Source organism: Herpailurus yagouaroundi, unplaced genomic scaffold, assembly GCF_014898765.1.
Source record: "Herpailurus yagouaroundi ecotype Mexico unplaced genomic scaffold, PumYag 77, whole genome shotgun sequence".
Lineage (NCBI taxonomy): Eukaryota > Metazoa > Chordata > Mammalia > Carnivora > Felidae > Herpailurus > Herpailurus yagouaroundi.
This window is the reverse complement of record NW_024412388.1, coordinates 22,432,117-22,453,477: the sequence shown is the minus strand read 5'-3', so window position 1 is coordinate 22,453,477 and position 21,361 is coordinate 22,432,117. Positions and strand designations below refer to the sequence as shown.

The 21,361-nt window shown below is 54.3% G+C and overlaps 1 long non-coding RNA gene across 1 annotated transcript; it reads right to left on the bottom strand.

Moving 5' to 3' along the window:
- Positions 1-8,302: 8,302 nt before the first annotated feature.
- LOC121018205 (uncharacterized) lies at positions 8,303-11,641 on the bottom strand. Its single transcript, XR_005785082.1, has 3 exons — positions 11,525-11,641; positions 9,603-9,698; positions 8,303-8,806 (listed from the first exon to the last, which is right to left on the bottom strand). It is a non-coding gene; the product is annotated as an uncharacterized LOC121018205 (long non-coding RNA).
- Between the last annotated feature and the right edge of the window lie 9,720 nt (positions 11,642-21,361).

Sequence of the window (21,361 nt, the reverse complement as noted above, 5' to 3'; positions counted from 1 at the left end):
CTGCTCGCGTTTCTCCCTCTCTCCCTCTCTCTCTGCCCCTCCCCGGCTCATGCTCGCACCCTCTCTCTCAAAATAAATAAACTTAAAAAAAAAAAAAAAACCAGAAAAGTGTAAAAGTTCTTAGTACTAGGCCACAGACAAAATAATGCAATAGCTAAGATCCTTTTTAACAGATTTCTTGAGGTATAATTAACACTCGATACACCGCACATATGTAAGTGTACCGTTGGATAAGTTTTGACATATCTGTGAAACCAACACCACAATCAGAACGATAAACATAGCCTTCACCCCCAGAAGTTTCCTTGTGGCCCTTGGTTATCCTGACCTACAGCCCGTGCTCACCCCGCTCGGTCCCCAGACAACCACCCGATCTGCTTCCTATCACTCCAGGTCAATTTGCATTTTCTAGAATTTCATGTAAATGGAACCAGGCCATATGGAATCTTTTTGTCTGGCTCCTTTCACTCAGCATAATTATTTGGAAATTTTATTCCTATCGTCACATGTGTCCATAATTTGTTCTTTTTTAAGTACGAGTACTTTTTCCTTTAGCCACCGATGACCCTGTTGATGGACATTTAGCCTCCGGTTTGGAACTATTACAGACAAGACCACTCTGAACACTTGCGTACAATTTCCCTTTAATTTCTGTTTTTAGCAGCATCTCACAAATTTGTATAAGGTCGCGTTTTCGTTTTCATTCACTTCAAGATACTTTCTACTTTCCCTTTGGATTTCTCCTTTGTATCATTTATTCAGAAATGTGGCACTTAGTTTCCAAATACTAGGGTATTTTCTAGACATCTTGTCTCGCGGATGTCTAATTGCATTCCACTGTGGTCAGAGAACATTCCAAGTACGACTTGTAACTTTTTCAAATTTTTGCAACTTGATTTTTACAACCCAGAATATCATCTGCCTTGCTGAATGTTCCGCGTGCCCTTGAAAAGGATGGGCGCTATGCTCTTGCAGGGTAGAATGTTCTATAAGTGCCAATTAGGTGAAGTTTGTTGATGGCTCTGTTCAAGCCTTCTTTATCCTTACTAATTTTCTGCCTGTTTGTGCTCTCAGTCGCTGAGAGAGGGGTGTCGTGATCACTTTCCGGTAGAGATTTGTTTATTTATCTTTGCGGCTTTGTAACTTTCCCCTCATGCATTTTGAAGCCCTGTTATTATACTCATAAACAGTAATGATGGGTACATCCTCTCGATGAATTGACATCTGTATCATTCTGAAATGACCCACTTTATCCCTGGTAATATTGTTTGCACCGGGTCCGCTGCTTGTTCTCCCCAGCTCCAGCTCTCTTTGATTAGTGTTACATGGCATATAATTTTCCAGCCCTTACTTTTAACCTATTGCTGTCTTTATACTGAAAATGTGTTTTGCACAGGCTGCTCGTAGCTGGGTCTTGCTTTTGTATCCCATACGACAATCTCTGCCTTTTAATTAAATATATGTAATGTGATTACTGATACGGTTGGGTTTCACTCTGCCACCTTGCTTTTTATTTTCTGTTTCTCCCATCTGTCCTTTGTTCCCGTCTCCCTCCTTTCCGGCCTTCTTTTGGATTAAGTGGGTAATTTTTATGATTTGATTTTATTCCCTTTGTTGGCTTCTGAATTACAATTCTTCATTTTGTTATTTTGGTCTTTGCCTTAGGATGGATAGTATCTGTTTTTCACCTACCTTGGCCCACTTACTTGCAAGTGACATTAAACAACTTCACATTCAGTGTAAGAATCGTACAACAGCCCCTCCCGGTCTTTGTGCCAAAGTGGTTACACATTTACTTCCACATAATAAATCGTGACCAGTTATCGTTTTTGCTTTTTTATTGTTTATCTTATTTTTCAGAGAGAGAGAGAGAGAGACAGAGCATGAGCAGGGAAGGGGCGGAGAGAGAGGGAGACACAGAATCCGAAGCAGGCTCCAGGCTCTGAGCTGTCAGCACAGAGCCCAATGCCGGGCTCGAACTCATGAACTGCGAGATCATGACCTGAGCCGAAGTCAGACACCTAGCCGACTGAGCCACTCAGGCGCCCCGTGACCAGTCAATTACGTTTTAAAGAGATTTAAATAATGAGAAAAAAAATGTCTTTTCTTTTTACCCCCATAGTTACACTTTTCAGAGCTTTCTCCCTAGATGCCCAGATTCCTATTTCTGTTACCATTTCCCTTCTGCCCGCCTGAAAGATTTCTTGTAGAGTATATAGCACCTGGTGATGAATTCTTTCAGCCTCTATATCTGAAAACATTTTTTGCCTTTATTTGTGAAAAATATTTCCCCTATCTATAGAATTCCAGAATGACTGTTTCGTTATTTTTTTTTCCTTTTAGTGCTTCTAAGATATCGTGCCACCGTCACTGGCCTACATCGTTTTCCATGAGAAGTCTGCTATCCTCCTCATTTTTGCCATTTCGTAAGGAACAGGTCTTTTTCCTCTGGTTACTTTTTATTTTTAATTTTTTTTTCAACATTTTTTATTTTATTTTTGGGACAGAGAGAGACAGAGCATGAACGGGGGAGGGGCAGAGAGAGAGGGAGACACAGAATCGGAAACAGGCTCCAGGCTCCGAGCCATCAGCCCAGAGCCTGACGCGGGGCTCGAACTCATGGACCGCGAGATCGTGACCTGGCTGAAGTCGGACGCTTAACCGACTGCGCCACCCAGGCACCCCTCCTCTGGTTACTTTTAAGATTTTTGCTTTATCACTGGTTTGGAGACATTTTATTATGATACGCCTTGGCAGAATTTTCTTCATTTTTTTTTTTTTTTTCTTAAAGTTAGTTGAGTTTCTTGGATCTCTAGATCAATAGCAGCCAACAAGTTTGGGGGGAGATTGGTCATTATTTCCTCAAGTATATTTCTGACCCGCTCAATTATGTATGTAATAGACAGCTGGAGGCCATCCCCCAGCGCACTGATGATTTGTTCATTTCTTATATTATTCTTTTCCTCTGTGTGTTTTATTGCTGATAATTTGCATTTCTATGTCAAGTCAGCCAATCTCTTTTTCGGCAGGGTCTCACCTGCCATTACAACCAGGTGTAGTTTTCATCCCACACACTGTGATTTTCAAAAACGAACTACAAGTTCAGTCTTGGTCTTTTGTGTATCTACCATGGCTCTACTTACCGTTTCCAGTCTTTCTCTTGTATTTCCAAACATATGAAATGATGTTATAATAACTGGTTTTACCGTTCCTGTCTGCTAATTATGTCATTGTGTCAGTTCTAAGTCAGTTTTGATTGATGGGTTTTTATATCCACTCTGAGTCCTACTTTTCTGCTTCTTGGCTTGCCTGGAAATTTTTTATCAAATGCTAGTCATTGTGCATTTGTCCTTTGGGGCCCTCGGTGTTTTGTATTCTTAGAAATACTCTTAAACATCGTTCTGGGACACCGTGAAGTAACATGGACACATGCCTTTCAAGTCTTGCTTTTAGACTTGGCGAAACGTCAACGGAACAGCATTTAGTCTGAGGCCAGTTCCCCACTCCTGAAGCAAGACCCTTCTGAATACATTATCCAGTGCCCCTGCTTGACCTGGATTCCAGTCTGGTGGGAGCAGGAGCTGTTTGAGTTTCAGGATCGGGCCTCAGTTCCTTTGGGCTGTGTTTCCCCAGCCTCAGGCAGTTTCCTCACACCCCAGCCGTAAGCAAGCAGGCACTCTGCAAATCCCGATGCCTCTCCGTGCCACTCTCTCACCTCCAGCACCCTGCCTGCGAACCCTCCCTGGCTAGGGCTGCCCCATGGCCTCCCTCTCCTCTGCACCCAGCGCTTCCTGCCCCCGGTGCCCCAAATGGGTTATGCATAGGCTCCACTTTTCCAGGGGTCAGATGGCTGGTAACTCTCACGCGGGGAGCAGCGCTGTCCCCCACTCCAGAGTGCTCGGAAAACGCTGCCACTTTCCCAGGGAGAAAGCACACCCGTGCTCTGTGACGTCCGTCCTCTCAGAGCGAGTACTCAGCAAAGTAGCTGTGACTGTCGCTGCTGCTGCTGCCGTTATTTATATTATTTTTATCACCAGAGCCATGACTCAACATGGTGCCTCAGGATGTCTCCACACACTGGCAATTCCGGAAAATGCACACCATTTAAGAGCACCGAGGTGTCGGCTGCAAATCCCCACTCAGGCTCCCGCTCTGGGGAACTAGACCAGGACACGCTCCACTCTCCCAGGCCCCGCGTACTCATCAGCCCAGATGCTCTGGGCCTCCAAGGAATGAGGCTGTAATCTCGTTGCCAAAGCAGGCACGCCGTTCTCCCAAACGACTTTAAGGAAGAATAGAGACACGTGGGGAACATTTGTTATGCGGACTTTGGGGTCAGAGACACGTAAGCTCAAAGCCTGTGTCTTCCTGAGCTCTGTGACCGTGAGCCTCAGTTTCCCCGTTTACAAACAGAGAGTTGTAACAGCTGCCTTATAGGACTAAGTGACGGTTACACCAGATCATGGGCAGGGAAGGGCATAGCACAGGCCTGGACCAGTCTGTCCTGGTCAGCAGTGCTGCCGTGATCACCTGCTGGCCTAGTGACCTTGGGTAAGCGGTGGCACTTTTCTGAGCCTTGGTTTCTTGATCTGTAAAATGGGGGGCATGATACAGTTCTCCTCGTCACTGAGTTGTAAGGAGGAGATGAGATAATCATCTCCCCCTGATTCCTACATCACCCACCCCCACCCCTTTGGTTTCACTGACCTCCAAGTGTCCTTTCTTAGTGCCACCACCCTTGGGATCCCCATGCTCTGAGACTTGGGGGAGCAGAAGCGAAGGCTGCCCATGCCTCTGTCTGAGAGCAGACTAGGCGGCCCCCGTAACTGGAGTTAGTTCATTGCTTTACTAACTTCTCATAAAGCCAAGTAGCCTGTCGAGGAAACGCCGATGTCATCGCTAATTTCTCTGATGCTCCACTTAAACACAGCATTACCCGAAGGCTTCCAGGTATTTAGAGAAGCAACATAACACTATGGCTATTGCCTCATGTGCATATGGAATTACGCTCTCCCTGGAGCCCTGAGCGTGCTGCACATATTGATTGGAAAACCAGGCGAGTCTCAGCTACAAGAGACAGAGAAGACTCAGCCCTGGAAGAACATCTGGATGGGCCGGAGCTGGCTACGGGCTCAAGAGCAGACATTCCGTGAGACTCGCGGAATGGCCTGGCAACAATATACTTCAAACGGTTGAAGATCACATCAGCGTCTCATCCAGTCCTGGGCATCAGGTGACACGGGCCGGAGCCCCAGTGTCAGCAGACACAGCGGTCAGCAACCACAAAAATCAGCCAATAGTTCCTGAGTACTTACCATGTTCCAGTCACTGTTCATTTTTCCCATTTAGCAGATGAGGAAACTGAGGCACAGACAAGTGAAATGACCCACCCAGGGCCCCACAGCTGGTAAATAGCAGAGCTGGGTTTTGAACACAAACCAGCAGGTTCCAGAGTCTCCAACAGAGTCTCTATAATGAAGTCCAGACCCCCTGACCGAGCACAGAAGTTATCTCCCTCCCCAAGCTGACTCCCTCTCGCATGTATCGGTTAGCTTTTGCTGTGTAACAAACCACCCTGAAACTTAGAGCTTCAAACACAAACATGTATATTTCCAATGGCTCTCTTGTCTGCAAGGCAGTTCTTCCAGGCCAGGCTGGCTTGGCTGGAGCTGGATGGTTTCGCGTGGCCCCGGTCCCCTGCACAGGCCCCAAGCGGAACTGCTGAGATGGCCGGGCCATCTGTGTACATAGTCTCACATCGTCCAGAAAGCCAGCCTGAGCTTGTCCCGTTATGCCGGTCTCAGGTCTCCCGGAAGCAGGGAAGGGCTGGCCGCTCGCACAGCACTCTCTAGGTCTCTGCCTGTGTTAAGTTTCTCCTGTCATCTTAGCCAAAGCAAGTCTCCAGGCTAGGCTCAGACTCAAGGTGGACGGACCGGACAGACCTGGCCTCCCGACCGGGGAGCAGCAACACCCCACAGCGAAGGGCGCTCGTGGGGCGGGGACAAGTGTGTGGGCACGCACCATCCGCTTCACCTATTGCCCCCTCCCTCCACCTGTCTGCTGCTCCCGTCACAAGAATGTTCTGGACTCTCCCCCACATGCCGCTGCCTGTGCCCGGAATACAGTTCCCTCAACTTGCCCTGGGAAGATCTTATGTTATCTTGCAAACGCAGCAGCTCTGCGACAAAAGCCTTCCCTGACCACCCACCACAGACTGCTCTTCCCTCTCAAACGCACTCATCGCCCCACAGGGGGTGTCCTTCCCAGGAGGTTGAGAGCCCTGGGGTCAGGAGCAGCATCTGAGAACCCCCTGGGCCCTGCGGGCCCCTGCGTAGGGCCTAGAATGAAGGATCAGCTCAGCGACTGCTTTGGGGCTGAGAGGAAGGGAGGGAGACAGAGAGGGAGGGAGGGAGAGAGGGAAGGGGAGAGGGGGGAAGGTGATTAAATGAGCCTTTGGTGAAAGGCTCCAGGGGACCTAGGGTCAGAGGTCAAGCCAGTGACCAGACAGGGGCCAGGCCCGGCTCAGGTAGCAGCTGCCCAAAGACCCGCGACCGCTAGCACAAGAGAGCCTGAGCTCAGAGTAGGTGTCCTGGCAGGTGCGTAAAACATTAGCAGCTAATGACAAAGTTCATTTCCGAGGGCAAGAGGGCCGAGGAGAAGGGCAGCGTGCAGAGGTGGGTCACAAGGCTTGAGCTGGTCCCAGATAAGGTCAAGGAGTCTTTGTTAGGTCAGACAGTCTCTGTTAAGGAGGTGACATGGTGACATCTGATCAGAGACTGGGGGGGCGCGCAAGGAGTTAAGCAGAGGGGGCGGTGCGGGGGCAGGAGGAACAGCAGGGACGTCCTCTCCAGAGGTGAGGGAAGCAGGGCTTGTCTGAGGAGCTGAAGCCCCCAGCTGCCTCTCAGGAAGGGAGGCAGGAAGCCTTGTGTGAGGCCGAGAGGGAGGCCAGAGCCAGGAGGAAATCCTGCACAGCTTGGAGGTATCTGGGAGCTAAGAGGAGGGGCTGGAGGGGCTGAGGTCTCAGGAGCCGGACCCAGACAGCAGCTCAGGTACCGAAATCCAGAACAACAAGGACGAGAGCAAATCCTCACGCACCATGTAAATAGCCAGGCCGGGGCAGCGTTCGGTGTCTACTCAGCAACCGGAAGCGGTCTTCTCATTCCCACTTAACAGATGAGAAAACTGAGGCATGGAGAGGTTACGTGCCTGGCCGTTAGACAGTCATTCGGCAAGCGTCCGTTAATCACCTAACATATGCAGATGTTGCCCTTGGTGCTAAGGATATGGCAGGGAACAAGAGAGACCTGGCCTGGGTCTCTTGGTGTCAGTGCTCCAGCTCGACAGAGAAGTACAGCAGCAGATGCTGGGTGGTCATACCTGCTCTGATGCAACGAAAGCAGGGGCACGAGGCACTGGTGATGGTGGGACATGGGGGCAAAGTGGGTTGTGTGACCGGAGAGTCCCTAGGAAGAGGTGACATTAGTGCGGACACATCACTGCCATGAGACGATGGAGAAAAGCCTCCCAGAGAGAGGAAAGAGCAAGTGCAAAGGCCCTGAGGCAGGAATGAGAAATGGACAAGGGCCAGTGTGGTGGAAACAGAGTGAGTCGGGAGCAAAGGGCACGAGACAGGGTCTGGGGGGCGGGCAGGGGCAGATCTGGTTGAGCCTCGGGGGCCATGCGTGCTGGGTCCTGTGTGCCCTCCAGACCCACCTCACCACCTCCCCTGCTCCCTGCAGAGGTGCAAGGACAGGGCCCTGTGCCCCCCTGGGCCCTGGCTTCTGGTGGGTCCTGGAGGCAGCAGAGGAGACCCAGGGCGGGAGGGGGAGGAGTGTTCACTCCCCGGCTCCCTCCCCTCGAGCCCCCGTTGGCTTTGGCTGCAGTCTCCTGTGGTCCCAGCTCCTCTGGAGGCCCCTGTCCCCGTGGCCGCCGCGCTCTCAGGGGTCTGGTAACTGCCCCTTCCCCTGGCCCCTGCAGGCCTGGGATGGACAGGCTCCCCACTGTTGCCAGCCCCGCCCCTCCCTGGGCGGCCCAGCGGCCCCTGCGGATTTCCTGTATCCTGTCCCCGCCCTGGTGATCCGGTGACCGTCCCTCCATTAAACTCCCTTCAGTTACCGTCTCCCATTCATCCTCCGCTCTCTACAAAGACCACACTCCACTCTCTGCGATGAGAGGTCAGATTGTCCGTGAAGTGCAGGGGGGAAGCCACCAGAGAGTTTAAGCAGGGAAGGGACTTTAATGATTCACCTTTCAGGAAGATCCCCCTGGCTGCCATGGAAACAGATGAGAAGAAGAGACAAGAGCGGATGGGGAACCCATTAGGGTCCGGGCGAGTTTAATGAAGTTGGTGCAAGGTGGAGGCAGAGAGACAGGACCAGTTGTAACAGCTACTGCATCCGTGGCTCCTGAGTTTCTGGCCCAGGTCCTGAAGCCCCCAGTGAACAGGAACTCGAGGGCGCAGAAGCGAGAACCCCAAGGAGTCCGGGGCAGGGGGAGAGGAGCTCAGTGTGGAGGGAGGCCTCCCCTGGGAGCAGTGAGTTCTGTAGGAGTGAACCAGGAAGGACAGGGTTGGGTGCACCAGCGGGAGCCAGGAGCCGCCTTGGGTCTTGGGAAAGATCTGCCTTGTGCAAGGACGTCGGGAAGCCCATGCGGTCCCGTGCAGCCTGCATCTGGACAAGGGACCAGTAAGGCACCAAATGACGGCCATAAGTCTCTTCTTTCCACCTAATTGTTTCAGTCTATTAGTGGTGGTGGGAGGGGGCACAGCACGAGGCAGGGCAGTGCCGCAAAGGTCCTCCGTTGCCTCCTAATGGGCAGAACCCAGACATGCATCTCAGACCCCAACAAAGGTCCTGGGTCCCCACATCCTTCCCTCTGCCCTCCAGCCCTGGGGTCAGGAAGTGGGTGAGATTAGGGGATCTCTGGCGGGCGCAAACGCCAGGAGGCTGGGGTGTCTTTTCCCAGCGGGCCAGTTTTGTGTGGCGGAAGGATTAGCTGTGGGACGCTGGACAAGTCGCTCCCCCTGTCTGAGGCCTTGCTTTCCTCCTGTGGGAAATGGGCTCACGCCTGCCTCACAGGACCGATGTGAGCCCTGAGGGAGACGACACCCACGGAGCCAGGTGCTGGGCCCGGGCCCCAGTAGGTGTCCACGTGGGTGAGCCCTGTCCACCCCGCAGAGAGCTTGGCATCGACAGCGCCCCTAGAAGCCAGCCCTGCGTCATTGTGCCTTCCCCCTAGCCATCTCCTCTCCCCCATCCGACAGTCCAGGCGTTGGCCAGACGGCCACCAAGTCCCCTTCTAGCCTGACGGCGCGGGGCCCTTATCTCCTTACTGAGCAGCAGCCTCAGCCCTAGCTCTCCCCACCGCATCCCAGCCTCGTGAGCATTCAGAGCCCCTGGGAGCCCCCCCTGCTCATCTCCTGGAGCTGCGGGAGGAGAGGGGACCGGCAGTGACCAAGGGCCCGCAGTGTGCGGGCCCTGGGCTCCCAGGGACAGATGTGCCCTGTGCCCTCTGAGTTCGCGTGTGGGCAGGAGGGCGGGAGGCAGAACCCCAGGACGGACACTGGACATGCCCCCCTCCTCCCCAAGGAGCAGGACACTTACCTGGGAGACCCGAAGACAGATGGCACGGGGTGCACGTGAGCGCGAGGGGAGGCCGCGCTGGCCCTCCGGCCTGTCAGCAGCGGCAATACTTGACTTCTACAAAACAGGCAATAATTAGACTCCTACAGAAGTCCTCTTGTTTCTCCCTGGGGCCACGAGCCCTTCAGAAGAAGGGATGTTTCCTGCCAGGTCGCCCCCGAACACGCGTTTGTCACAGGCTATTGTGTAAATCCATTTTTGGCCCATTGAAGAGATGTGATTTATCCACTTGACTGGCCTTAGCGCTCCTTCTCCAAACTCGCAAAATGTGGCTGCTATTAGGAGTCCAGAGAGGAGCTATAAAACATGCGGGGGCCAGACACGAGAGCTCTGAGCCGCCTCGGGCTGCAGGGGAGAGTCGAGGGAGGGGCTAGGGGGTCACGCCGCTCCGGACAGGACAGGCGTCAGTCCCCAGGGAGAAAACGTGTGCTGTCAGAGAAGGAAGGGCCAGCTCAGATCCGCTCCCACCACCAGGCTTACTGAGGCCCTACTGTATGCAGGCTTGGGCGCAGTGGTGAGCGGGGAGCACCCTGCCCCCAGGAGCCTGAGTCTGGTGCGGGGAGGCAGGAAGGCCAGGAGAATGATGCGGGACAGATGCGGGCCAGACGCGGGGAAGAAAGTACAACAGGGTGATGTCCGAAGTCTGGCTCTGGGCGGGTCGGCAATGCCTGTGGTGGGGCCGGTGAGTCTTTCCCAGAAGCAAATCTTGAATCTTCCAGCTGAGGCCTCAATAAGGAGACCAAGCAGTTAGTTCTGCCTGGGGCGGAGGGGAAGGGTTCCAGGGAGGAGGAGACACCTGATCCATGTCTGGCAGATGCTTAGAATCACACCAGGTGGGAGAGAGGAAGTGAATTCCAGACGGTGTGAAAGCCCCCCCCCCACCCGCCCCCCAGCAGAGCAGTGCAGGTTTACAGCTCGTTGGGGAATGTTTATTGTAGCCAGAAGTGGGGCTGCAAGTGACAGACCTGAAATCTGTGCTCAGGAGCTGGGCTGCTATATCCTAAGGCGAGGGACTCCAGAAATGTCAAAGCCGCAAGCAAGCCACACCTCTGAGGCCGATGCTCCTGACTTGTAACACCCCTTCCAGCTGGAAAGCTCCAGGAGCCAGACCTGCAGAGGCTGCTGACTTCAGTGGGGTGGAAATTGAACACGCATAGACATGCACTCAGACAGATGTGAGTGTCACGGAATCCTGGGCTTCACGGAGACCAGGGCTGGTGGGGTGGGGGGAGAGCTGGACCTTGGTCGCCAAGGCCTCCTCTCGCAGGGTCCTCCCCGCGAGGGACACAGCCAAGTGCAGAAATTTCCACCCTCCTCCAAACAGCGTCTCACTGGAAGTGATAGCAGCTTCCGGACCTGCCACTGCTCCTGCCCTGAGCCCTGGCCCAGCGCCCTGGGGAGCAGCCCCCCCCCCCCCCCGCCGAAAGCCAGCCACCAAGCAGCCCCGAAGCAGCCTCCCTCTCCTATTTTAGATCAACCGGCCAGGCTTCCTTCTGGGAGCAGCAGACGCTCGTTTCTCTCCTGGGCTCACTAGATCGGTAGGACCCCGCGACTCTCCCAGCAGGCGACAGAGGGAAAAGTTTTCAGAATTTCAGGCCCTTTGATGGAGAAAGTCTGCCTAATAAATGATTGAGAAGAACCCCGGCTTCCTGAGAACTATCGCGAGCAGTGAGGGCGCCCGGTTCTCCCAGCAAAGCAGAGCCTCGGAGCGCTCCGGTGGAGGTTGAGAAAAGCCTCTGCTTAAAGATGAGTCAGGAAAGGCAAGCCAGCTGGGGTGGGAACAGCCTGGCCACGCCAGGGGAGGGCCGGTGCAGGGAGGGCGCCTGCTTCAGGTACGGATGTAACCGGGCGGTTAGTGATTAGAAACATACACTCCGACGGACCTGAGTAGGAGGCCCTGGTCTGTGCCCATCACACAAGGTCAGAAGCCCACACTCATCCTTTCTTCCAAATGGCCAGACAGATGGAGAGGCCACGGCCAAAGGCAGCACCAGGTTTTCAGCGGCGCGTAGGAAACAGAACCCTTCCCCTCCCAGCATCCAGGCATAAACCCCAGAGAAGGGCTCTGATTGGCCTGGCTTGAACCATGTGCCTACCCCTGCACCAATCACGGTAGCCACGTGGGTCACATGCTCACGCCTCCTGGGGAGCGTGGTCGTTGATTGGCACCCAGACAGGAAACAGGAAGTGGGGGCGGGGCAAACAAGAAAGGGCTTAAAGAGCTGGTAGCAGAAGGGTGGTGTGAGAAGGGGGCGGGGGTGGGGGGGGGTTGCGGTGCGGCCCCTTCCAGCCACACCCCTCCTGGACTCCACACTCTGGCCTTCCAGATTGTTTACAGGGCCCTGGTGCTGTGCTCTGTGTCGCCTTACCTCCCTGCCTTGCCCATGCGTTCAGTCTGCTTTGGATGACTTCCCCGCCACCAGGAAGGGAAAGCACAGTCCCTTCTTTAAGTCTCGGGTGTCACCTCCGCTGCTGAACCTTCAGTCCTGGCCCCGACATCCTGTGTTGCCCTCCCGCAGCAGCCTGGGAAACAGTGCTGATCGTGAGGATGACGGTGACCGTGACGATGATGAAGATGAACGCGTGACTTTTCCCATTGTTTCTCTTCTGTTCGCACCCCCACCCCTGCTCGAGAACAGACATTTAATCTTATGCTGCCCTATTTCCCTACTGCCTCGAACATCACCAGGCACATGATAGCCATCAGTGGTTGTCTTTCAAATGAATCAGCGCATGAACCAGTTGAAGTTATTGGCAGAACTGGTCTGGAAAGGGTGGCTACTCTCCATGTGCTGGAACCAGGTGCTGGTTCAAGGGTCCTGGGGAGATCTCCCTGTCCCAGATGAGATTCCTCATAGGCATCGTGGACAAGTCCCTTCCCCTCTCTGACCTCAGTTTCTTCATTTCTGAAACGGAGGGCTGGGCTCCCTGACCTGTAACCTGTTCCATCCTGTGAGTCATGGAGAAACACAGGGCCTTGGGAAACACAGGGCCAACGTTGGGTCCCTGGACAGCCAGCAGGGATGGCCCTGGGAAACTGAGCAGCACAGGGCAGAGGGCCAGGACAAGAGAAGTCAACAAGTGTATACAAGAGAAAATCTGATGAATTTGCCATTTGGCTAACATTGGGGGCGCCTGGGTGGCTCAGTCGGTTGAGCGTCGGACTTCGGCTCAGGTCATGATCTCACGGTCCGTGAGTTCGAGCCCCGCATCGGGCTCTGTGCTGACAGCTGGGAGCCTGGATCCTGCTTCGGATTCTGTGTCTCCCTCTCTCTCTGCCCCTCCCCAGCTCATGCTCTGTCTCTCTCTGTCTGTCAAAAATAAATAAACGTTAAAAAAAATCTTTTTAAACAATTTGGCTAACATTAGAATGCTGTCAGATACTCCCCAAAATTCTAGATAGGCGTTCTGAGCCTTGAATTCACGTTGCATCTTTATGTAGAAACTTCGACCTAACTCTGGAAGTACGAGAACATCTTGCTGACACAAACTGGTCATAATTCTGGGCACATCTGCATTAGCTAGGGGAAAAATGTTTCGCTAAATCAATTAATAATAAAAGCGGGACTGGAAGCGAGAGTATTTCCCCCGCTAAAATGAGCAAATCGTTTTCAAGCCTCTTACTCACAAATCCGTGAGTCTGGACAGGACCTGAAGATCCTCTGACTCATCTCTCTCATCCTGCTCATGTGCCCTGTGCCCGGATGAGCTGTCAGAAATAGGGAACAATTACGAAGCGACTCCCGTGTGCTAACAACAGGGCTGAGCCCTTTGAAGCCTTAAATATCCTCTCTTCCAGGAAGCCCTCCCTGATCATCCCATCAGCGGTTCCCTCCTCCTGCGCCACAGCATCTGCCCAGCCTAGCACAGTTTTACCTTCTTCATAGTCTTTGGCATGGCCTGAAATCAATCTACTCCCCCTCCAGAATGTCAACTCCTGCAGGGAGGAACCCCTGTCTGTCTTTCTCAAAGTCGAATTCCCAGCGCCCAGAGCAGTGATCGGTGCACAGCTGGGGCTCCATAACCATGTGTTCAACACATCAATGAATGAATGTTTCAACGATTTCCATTTCCCCAAGCCCTAACCTCACCCATGGCGCTTTCCAATAAATGCTTATAACGGGTAAGAAACAAGGTAGCCCCATGTGGCGCAGAATATATCGTGAGCCAGGAGCGGGGTTTTATCTTTACCTCGTGGACAAGTTTTCCTGAGTCGTTTGAATGTGTGAGGAGGCCACAGCCTCCCCCACAGCAGCCTCCTCTCCTGCACAGGGTCCTTGTGGAGGGGGGCAGGGGGGTGATAGGGTAGATCCTGGCCCACCTGCCTGCTGGAGAGCCAGGCTTTGGACCTACCTTCTCGCCTCACCTGATCGCATTCACACAGACGTGAAGAGGCACCAAATGCTGAATTCACTGAGATTTCTCCGTCCTGTGTTTTCTACTGAAAATGATCCCTCTCGCCTGTCTTTTTTTCCTCCTCCTAAAGTGTCAAGTAAGCCTTTTCTAGAAGCACTGAATGGAAATAAAGGGGATGAGCGGATCATTTTATTCCATTGAAAGGTAACCTGGAGCGAATGGAAGTAAACAGACCCATGAGGCAACCTCACCCCTGCCCCTTCGCCCTCCAGGCCCCTGCCCTCCTGCTCCCTTTCCCGCTCCTCAGGGGCGCCTGGGAGCTCCCCACACCGGGAGAAGTCGTGCATCCACCAAAGCCCCTGCCGAGGCCTGCCTTCCAGAAGCCTGCTTCCTACATTCAGTGGCTGGAGGCCAGTTGCCAGGGAAAGGCTCTGATCTTCTGCAAAGGACAAGAGAGGAGTGCCCCGGAAAGAAGGCGGGAGCCCCCCAAGCCTCAGCTTGGGATGACTCTGCCGACGCTCCTGTCCTTGAACCCCCACATTACAGGGAACCTACACGAGGGGGTCTGCTCCACTCTTTCCGGGATTCAAGTCACCTGCACGGGGCGATTTTGCAGCCGGACAACTTTTGAGAGTTGATTCTGCAGTCCCAGCCTAGAGGCAAAGCTGAACGTGAGGACAGGGTGGCAAAGGCTGTCTGGGTAGGGGACCGACGTAGGCGATGGCACGGAGGTGTGCAAAGCAGGACGTGTGCAAGGAAGCAGGAAAGAGCTCCGTAGAGCCGGAGGGAGGGAGGGACATGGAAAGAAAGGTAGGGGCGGGCGGTGAGGCTGCAGGCTTTGACCAAGGACAGATTTGAAATGCCACGCCTGGCACTCTGGAGACCAAAGATATTTTTCTGAGGTGTCTCCTCTCAAGTGGCTCAAGGATTGGGTTGCCAGATTTGGCAAATAGAAATGGAAGAGGGACTGTTAGTTACACTAAATGGCAAACAATGAATACTTTTCTTTTTCCTGTTTATTTTTGAGAAAGAGCATGAGCAGGGAGGGGCAGAGAGAGAGGGGGAGAGAGAGAGAAGCCCAAGCAGGCTCCACACTCAGCGCCGAGCCCGACACGGGGCTCGAACCCACGAACCGTGAGGCCATGACCTGAGCCGAAGTCGGACGCTCAACCACTCAACTGCTCAACCAGCTGAGCCACCCAGCCTCCCAACCCTTTACTTATTCTGTCCGCCTCCGTAAGGACAGTGTTGTTGGATTTTTTTTCTAGGGCCTGAAGACCTCGGGGAGCCCTCCGCCTCATGCAAATAAATAGGTGCTAACTCACTGCCAGTTGCCACGGGCCCTCACCCCAGGGAACTTGCCCGCAATTGGAGATATCTTCAACACCCTATTGATGGCTTTACCCCATTGCTCGGGGACATAGAGTATAAGGCACCGAGTTACCCCGGTTTGAGCTGTGAGGCCACGATCAAAGCGGGGAAGAAGCAGGAGGGAAACCGTGCAAGAAGGTGGGCTTTCCGATGAAATTATGGTTATTGTCCCCCCCGGTAGCATTTCTTCTGTGCCTCCATGGCAGACGGCTCTCCGAGTAGCAGCAGGTGTGTATTTCACGAGGACACTGTCGTCAACAGATCAGTGATGCTCTCAGAACCGCTGTACGGGGCCACGGGGGTGGGTGAGCCTGGTAAGAAGCCTGGAAAGGTCCGGCTACAATTAGACAGCTGCCCGCAGAGGCGGGGTTCGCAACCACAGCGCATCGATCTCCAAAGCGATACTCCAACCGAGGGAGTTTTCTGGGTCTCCGTGCTCAGCCCTTGTGGAGAGGGGCCTTCGGTCATGAAGTGGTTCCCTCTCTGGGGAAATGGAGCTTTTCAAAAGCAGACTGGGGGGGCGGGGGTTGGCCGATCAAAGGGGTGGGGGGAGGTGGAGGGTGTCAGAGTCTGTTCATGCTCCTTTAACCCAGAGCTTCGTTGTCAAGCTCTGAGGCTCCTAAGGAAAAGCAAAGGCCCACGTGTGGGGCGTCAGCCTCTCTGGCCTCCATTGTCCTCATCTGTAAAATGGGTACCTCATCCACGGGTACCACCCGATGGTCCCTCATCAGGGGGTGGTTCTGAGGATTTAATGACTGAGTTGGTGCAAAATGGTTGGCAGGGGGCCTGCACAAAGGGACCCCTCGCCATCTGAGGCCTTTGCTGATGTCTTTTACTAAACACCCTCAACATCACACACGGCACCATGTACTGCCCTTGCCTAACTCTGTAGCCACCTTAGGAGGCGTGGTTTCCCTTAAGCTCCTGAGGAAGGTGTTGAATGCGTTCCAAATCCGCTGGGAAGCGGCAGGTCCGGGGGCCAAGCCCAAGTCTGTCTGATCCCGGAATCCACGCGTCTGGACTCACCCCGGCCACACGAGCTTCTCCTCCTCTTCCTCCCACATCTGCATGCCCAGGTCAACTGCTCACAGCTTCTCCGTCCCCTGGGCCCTCCCACCTCCGTGGGGCACCGGCAGGCCCTTCCCTCCGTCTGGTTTCTGGGAGTCCGTCCTCCTGTTGGGACGGAGCCCCTCCCCAGTTCTGGGGCTCACCCTCACCCACCGCACTGACTGTCCCTGCCTCAGCATCTCACCCTGGCCCCCCTATGGCTTTGCTGATCCTTCTGAGGGCACCACGGTTCTGGGAGAAGAGGACTGGGCTTTGGGCCAGGCGAAACTGGTTGCCCGTCCCAGCCCAGTGGCCTCCAAGCTCTGCGATCACCGTCAGTTCATTTAATTGCTGACGCTCGGTCTCTTGAGATAGTCACGTCCTCAAGTCCACCGGGATTGAATAGGAAGAAAATTAACAGAGTGACCTTGTTGAAACGTTACGCCCCCTGGGTGCAGGCAGGGTGGGCGGGGATGTGAAGAGGGATTTTGCCAAACGTTTGCACATCTCCCCCTTACAGGCCCGTGGCGGGACTCAGCTTTGTCCCCCCCGTGGCTCAGTGGGACCAGGCGACTAGTTCCACTCAATGAGTTGTGTGAGCAGAAGTGACATGCGTCACTTCCTTGCTGAGCATTTAGTATCTGGTACAAAACCCCCTCAGAGCCGTCTTCACCTCCGGCATAGTAGCTAGTTTGTCACCCCCGGACCGTGGGTGGCCCCGATGAGCAGAGCCACGCCCACCCAACCCACAAAAGACATGTAGGATTAATAAGCAATACATATATTTTGGGGGGAGGGGGTGTTTAAGGCACTGTGATTCGGGGCTGTTTGTTACAGAGCAGAGCCTTGCCTGGGCTGACTGATACAGTGCTCAGCATGGACAAGGCATCAACCCAGCTGTCCTCCGTGAGTGGCTATTGAATTAAGCACAGTGCACGAGCTGGCCCACTGAAACTGCTCCGACAGGGCCAGGGACGGGACGGCAGTGACGACAGTTGTAGCCGTTGAGGAGAAGGGACAGGAGCACATAAGTCCCCCCGCTCCGCTCTGCAGCCCACCAGAGCCCCGGTGAAGACAGCGCTAAGTGACCCAAGGCACGTGGTCTTGGCGAGTCAAACCGTGGAGGCCGGAAAAATCCAGGCAAGAGCAGTCACGCAGGCTGCACCTCCCACAGGGGCTCAGACCACCTGCCCTCAAAACAGCCAGAAAGTGACACGGGGCTTTGGGTCGCTGGTTTCCAACCACCAAACTCCAACATAAGTTTGTTCTCCCTCCTTCACCTCCCCTCCTTGAAAGCCAGGCTCTGAGAACGCCACCTGCCCGGGAGTTCAGAACAGGGGGTCTGGAATAGGTCCTCTTGGTCCGGCAGCGCCTAGCTGTGTGACGTTAGACAAGTCCCTTTGCCTCTCTGAGCTGCCCAACGAGCCCGGGTCAGATGCCTCAGGGAGGCCCTGGGCTCAGGGAGGCAGGACCAGAGACAGTCCGACTTTTTCAAGTCATTTTGTTTTCTTGCTTACACGTCGCCACGGTTTAACATGGGAAAAAGCGGGGCGCCTGGGTGGCGCAGTCGGTTAAGCGTCCGACTTCAGCCAGGTCACGATCTCGCGCTCCGTGAGTTCGAGCCCCGCGTCAGGCTCTGGGCTGATGGCTCAGAGCCTGGAGCCTGTTTCCGATTCTGTGTCTCCCTCTCTCTCTGCCCCTCCCCCGTTCATGCTCTGTCTCTCTCTGTCCCAAAAATAAATAAATGTTGAAAAAAAATTTTTTTTAATAATAAAAAAAAAATAAATAAATAAAAAAAATAACATGGGAAAAAGCGCAGAGAATGACAAGACGCCAGAGAGGCGCCTGTTCGAGTGCAGATATAGGAGCACGCGCCAGGCCGGGGTGCAAGGCCCAGCTCTGCCCCTGTCCCCCCACGTCGCTCTGGGCCAACCCCTCCGCCCTTCGCTCCCCTCCGAAATGGGGCTCACATCAGAGCCTTGATCGTGGGCGTGTCTGAAGGCCAGATAAGCATCTCCACCAGGTGCCAGACGTGGGGCAGGAGCGCAGAGACCAGCTTTGTAAAATTGCAGACAGGTTTTGGAACGTATTAGACAGTGAACTGGACCCATTTTGACTGATGAGCTAGAGTGTGCCCGCAGGGCAGGAGGAGGGGGGCGGGGAAGGGTTGCCCTTGCTTGTCCCACCGGGAACTTGGAGATTCAGCGGGTGGGAGCGAGGCCGTCCACAGCTAGCTGTCTGCCTGGCGGTCACAGGGGAGACACGCGAATATGTTCTATCGGCTCCGGGAGAAGAGTTAGCACAAAAGGGGTGGATGGGGCTGGGATCGAGCCTACGGCGTGGAGGAACTTTCTGAAGTCCTCCGTTGCTTCTCTGACTGCCCTGCCCGAGCTCCCCAGCCTGGCAGCATCGGGCCCTGCCTCCTCTCCGAGCCAGCCCTTTGTCCTCCAGCCACTGGGAGGCCCCGCACTTCCCTCCTCTGCCTGCACCCCTGCCTTCACCCCTGCAGCCCCTCTCTTCTTGCTGGTTAGCTCTCACTGGTCCTCCAGGAACCTCCTCCGAGCCCCTTCTCTCCAAGCCCACCTCCCAGTCACTGGAAGAGCTCCGGAAATGTTTGCTGCTATTTTTTTGTTTTTTTAATTTTGTTTTACTGTTTTCTTTATTTTGAGAGAGAGACAGAGTGCGAGCGGGGGAAGGGGCAGAGAGAGAGGGAGACACAGAATCCGAAGCAGGCTCCGGGCTCCGAGCCGTCAGCACGGAGCCCGACGCGGGGCTCGAACCCACGAACCGTGAGATCGTGACCTGAGCCGAAGTCAACCGACTAAGCCCCCCAGGTGCCCCTGCTGCCATTTTTGTAATCATTATTATTTGTTTTTATTTGAGCGTGGGCGACACACAATGTGACATTAGCTTCAGGTGTACAACTTAGCGATCGGACGTGAAACATTATACCGGTGCCCACCACAAGTAGACCTACCGCCTGCCCCCATTCAACACTACTACGGCATCGCTGACCGGATTCCTCGTGCCGTGTCTTTGATCCCCGAGGCTTCCCCATTCCGTAACTGGAGGTCTGCCTCGCTCGCCCCTTCACCCATTTTGCCCATCCCCCCATCCCCTCCTCTCCGCCACCAATAGTTTTATTCTCCAAGTTTACAGGTACTGCTGTTACGATCTCTAATTGGTTAGTCCTAGGCTCACAGTTGGGTGAGGAACTCAACCCCCCTGACGCCCCATGTCCCAGGGCTATGGAGGGAGGAGTGATAGGAGAAGCATCTTGGTCAGGACTGGTTCCAGGTGTGGACCTCTAGAACCTGCCAGCCGCGACCGAGCCCACCCCCCACCCCCGCCACCATCAGGGCCTGAGGGACCCGTAGGGGGTGAGGCATTCATTTGCAAGAGAGACGGTTGGTTATTCCAGAAAGGGCACAAGGGAAGGCAAAATAAGTCACGGCCCTCCCACCTGACTGTGTAAGCATTATTGATTTGAGGCGGGCGTCACGGTGTTGCAGGTGTATTGATGGAACCAGGCGGGGTCTTTCCGGGTGCTGTGAGCTGCATACATAACTAGTTCTGCCCCTGCCCCGTCTCCCCCCACCCCGACCCCCGGCACATCGGTTATGGGATTCAAGGCGCCCAGAAGGCTTCAGTGGGCATAGTCTCAGCCGCTGGCTGGGGGCGGGGAGCAAAGCAGGTGTGTCCGGGAGTGTCAGTGGCACCCGAAGCAAAGACAGTGCTCAGCCTGATGTGCCCCCGTTTCCAAGAGGGATGCGGGTGCTGAGATCAGCAATGCAGGCAGAGGAGAAAGAACGCGAAGGAAACGGATAGAATTCCCCGCCCACACGGAGCTTCCGTTCTGTGTAGGACAGTGACTTTGCTCGTTACCCAGGTGAATCTCCTCGCTCCGGAAGATGTACTCTTTGAGGTCAAGGTACAGATCCGCTTCCCTGGGATAGAGCTCTACGCTTGGCACATAGCAGGTGCCTACTGTGTTCATAAAGTCTCCTAGTTCCTTCCTTCCTGCCTGGGCGCGTGCTCTCTGAAGGGGGCGGGGCCCAGAGTGGCCACCATCAAGCGCTCTCACCCCACCGGCCTGGTTATGGGATCCCCACTTGGAGGAAGGGGAACCATGCCCCGCCTCCTTTCCCATCCCTCTGGATTTGTCACCATTCTGCACTCTGAACACCTGCCAATACAGATTGTCTACACTAAAAAAAAACAAAACAAAACAAACACCAAAAACCAACCAACCAACCAACCAACAAAAAACTGTGCCTCCTGGAACATTCAGACTATAAATATCAGAGATGACGTGGGAGCTTCTGAGGCCCAGGGAGGGAAAGCGACTTTCCCAAAGCAGCACAGCAAGGGTCCGGCCCATCCGGGACTGAAACCGGGTGGCTCTGTTGCTCAGTGCGGGAGTGGGGGGGTGGGGGGGCTTGGGAGGGGACTCTCTGCCGGCCCTGCTCTCATCCACCCGCACGTCCGAGGCTGCGGAACAGCGATTTTATTAGAGCGTAAAAACAATTTATTTTCCCCTAAAAATAACTGAAAAATAAATGACCGAAGAAGATACCCAAGTGTTTATAAATGCGCTAAAACCGCGTTATCAGCACATCAAGTGCAGAGGCGGAAGCAGGAGAAGAAGCCTCCGGGCCCCCCAGGCAGCGCCGGGCCCATCCTGTACGCGTAACAGAACAGGCGCCACAGGCACCCGCTAAACCCAGTGGGAAACCATGAGCCCGACCCCGGAAAGTGAGTTTCAGATGCCTTTGCTCTTCCAACTGCGCACAAAGAATAGAAGCCGGAGCCTATGACGTCTTGTACGCGTGCCAAACATTGCATCTTTCACAGACCATCACAAACAGCTTTTACTCTAAGGGCAAAAGCTTGGCCGCTTCTCGAGGAGAGCTGGACAGGTTCTGACCTGACCTAGAGAGAGAGAA